Source organism: Cibotium barometz, chromosome 58, assembly GCF_041138505.1.
Source record: "Cibotium barometz isolate CiBa-2024 chromosome 58, ASM4113850v1, whole genome shotgun sequence".
Classification (NCBI taxonomy): Eukaryota; Viridiplantae; Streptophyta; class Polypodiopsida; order Cyatheales; family Cibotiaceae; genus Cibotium; species Cibotium barometz.
Window position 1 is genome coordinate 17,237,286 of NC_141103.1, and position 3,562 is coordinate 17,240,847.

Sequence of the window (3,562 nt, forward strand, 5' to 3'; positions counted from 1 at the left end):
CGTGAAACACTTTCCGCAATCAGCGTCGGGAATTTTCGAGATTACCTTACTAAAATTAGGGCATCTTATCTTGACACATCTGACACAATGAAATAAAAAAATCTTATCTCGTGAATTCAGTAGTAGCGAAGCACTTCACGACATGAACAACACTGTTTCACAGCGTGAAGCATAGTCTATTTCACGACGTAAACCATAACATGCTACTTCACAAGACGTGAACTGTTATCTGCCAATTCACGGATTAGTTGTTCACGAAATAACATTTCACAGACTCCTAGTTCATGGATAAAGGTTTGTCAGACCAGTGGTAAGAGAGTACCCTAACTGCACTATTGGAGACTATCTAACTCAGATTAAGGCAATTCTGAGCTGAGAATTTGAAGCATGAAACACAAGTTGTCATGGCGTGAAAAAAAGTTCACGATGTGAACTGCAGCGTCTGCTACTTCATGATGTGAAACATAGTTTGTTGTTTCATAGAGATCTGCTATTTCATAAGATCAAAAAAGACAGTTCGGCAGAAAACCAGGTGAAACGGTTGGAGTAGTGATTTAGTTTATTGAAACATATTCTCATGCACTTGAGGTCCGGGAAACTCATTAGAGATGGCCTTACCCCCGACGACAGTGCATCAAATCATTCAGGTTCTTCCTACCAAAAAAGTCTTGGCTCAAGTTGCTCAAGGAGCACTCAATTGAGTGTTGCAGCTAGGAGAAATGTGACCACTATAGAAAAAAGTAGTGAGGAATCCATGGATGAAGGCCTAAGATTTTCTGGCCTTCGATAGGAAGAAAAACCATCTTCTCGTGCGAGATCGAACGGAAATTTTGATATGGCCAGGGGATTTTTTGGTCTCCAGCATAGCACGGAAGATGAAGTGCAATCTGCAAGAATGGGCCCATCAATAAGCACGATTTACCAACCCAACCTTTTTGCCCCAGGAATGCTAACATAGTGAGGATTAGTGGGATGATCTCCAGGGTTAGGAGGGATAAGGAAAGTGCCACACCAGGACAGGTCAAGTCTTCTTCCCCACATCGGAGGAAATGGAAATAGACTTGAAGATGGTTGAGGCAGAGCGACAATTGCGGCTATTGAGCTTAAGAAAACAAGAGCTCGATATGCAAAGAATGAGGGCGGAAAAAAGGAAAGTGGAGAATTTGAATCCGTTTCGATCACATGGCAAAGAACCAGAAACATCTAGAAATTCCATTGATAGCATGTGGATGGGAATAATAGGAGGGATACCAACTCTAGAACCCATCAATGAGGAACCAATGGCTGGACGAAAGCCTTGAAACACAAGAAGAGGAGAACAATATACCCAAGGCACCTGCAAGAGGTGAGGATCGTCACTATACAAGAGAGGATATACAAGAAATGATAAATGATCCCACGTTCTTACAGAGCATAGAACTCCTAATCCAACAAAGGCGGGCTGAGGCCATTAATAATGAATCGAGTAATGAGGAATCACCAAGACCCAGCCACATGGACTCGAATTAAATAGAAGAACCTATCTAGGAAGAGGATGTGGTCTAGTAGGGGGGTAGCTCCTTGGAGGCTAATTGTAGATCCCAGCGCAGATCTAAATGCAATCACAAGGGCGAATCTGTTGAATATGGCCACGAAAATGGGCCGAGGTATGGTTAGGAAACTAGGCACTGCCCTGGAATGCAGACCATATTAGATGAAGCCACATATCATTTCAAAGCTTGTGCAAAAATTCTAGGGAGATGGGGACCTGATCCAACATATAGAGGTCTTTGAGTGTACCTGTGAAACTTGTGGACCAATAAGCGACCAATAAGCGATATAACCATGATACATGTTTTTTCTCTGACCCTAGAAGGGAAATCCCACTAATGGTATCAAACACTAAAGCCTAAGAATAAAGTCAATTTCACTCGGCTTAAAAATGTGTTCATACACCGAGCTTCCGCTCGAAGTGGTGATAGATGGAGTCCTATGACTTAACTCCACAATATCCAACAAGCAAAAGGAAAACGAGCCCATGTAGGATTATGTTTCTCGGCTCAAGCACTCGAATTCAAGATGCAAGTTGAGAGAAAGGATAACTAATGATCAGTTATTACCTTGGTTTCAAAGAGGAGTCCGAGATCATAAGATGCATGATTATCTAATGTTAGCCCGACCGACCACTCTAGATACGTGCTGTAATGTAGCCGTTGAATATAAGGACAATATGCTTGAGTTTTCACAGCCAGAAGATGCCAAGGCAGCTTCGATAGTGGCAACATCGTGAGTCTCTAGTCATTATGACACATGAACCAAGAGCAAGCAAGTTGGAAATATGATAGTGGAAGAACTCAGTAATGTCATCTTGAAGAAATTAAAGGTCGGGGATGGAAGAGAAGCATTAGGGAATGCTCATCTCTATCTCCGGAGAGAATTGAGTTGGTGCTCAATTTGTAGATAAAATCACACAAGCATTGAATGCCCTCACTTAAGACCAAGGCAATTACTCAATTCTGCTCACTCTCAGAGATTGGGGAACCATGACACTGCCATGTGTAGATATCCGAGGGTCCATCCCTTAGTACAATTGCCAGGACAAAACGAGAGTGCCACTAGCATGACCAGCACCACTTGTGCAAACCAATGTGACTGCAGGGCAACCAAATACATCCTACCTACCAAGAGGGATGTTCTGAATGCAAGACATGTCACGTTTGCGGCGACTACCTATTCTACCATCACACCCACCACAAGCCAAAATCAACCAGGTGTTGATTAAGGATCCCTTTGATGAGGGAGAAGTCATGTGCGTGGTGGAAGTCAATAATGACTACTACGAGGAGCCCACAAAGATCACACCAAAGTATTATGTCTTACAGAACTCACGCTAGTACGAGTGTTTCAAACCACAGTGTATAATGAAAAGGAAAATACATAAAATCAACTATGAGAAGGGGACCCATACAGTCTTTTCATTGTAAAGGACCTCATCGACTAGCGGAGTACCCTCTTAATAATGTGGCTAATGCTGGCCAAGCTCAGCCAATGGCAACACATACCAACGCCATGCCAACATTATCATGTGTTAAGTGTGGGGGGTTGATCATTTGATCAAAGATTTCCCATAGCGTGCAAGTGGTTCTGCTTCTACTTCTAACCATGCCACTATTAGGACTATATAATGCGCAACATAGAAATATCATGCCATTGAATTTCTTGACATGTGCTCAAGAGAAACAAGTGGACAAAGGGAAAAACCTAGGAGGTGTTACAACCTCTAAGACTGGGAGAGGGAGAAGAGTGAAAAAGGTGGGCAAGGGTGATACCATGGTCATAATTCAGGATGGATCCTAAGAAGATACCATTAACACCGGATCCACCCAATCAAAGGAAGGAAATGACCAAGTGCCAAAACAAGATGGGCATGCCTAAGAAACTACAAGGGAGAGACCAACAACCCCTAAGGGGATCGGAGAATATCCAAATGCTGAAGAGGAAGCTTGAAGAAGTTAAGGCCCTGGTCGAGGAGTGTTAACGCAATCACGACGAAGACAAATTGAGGGCTAACTGAGCTAGGGAT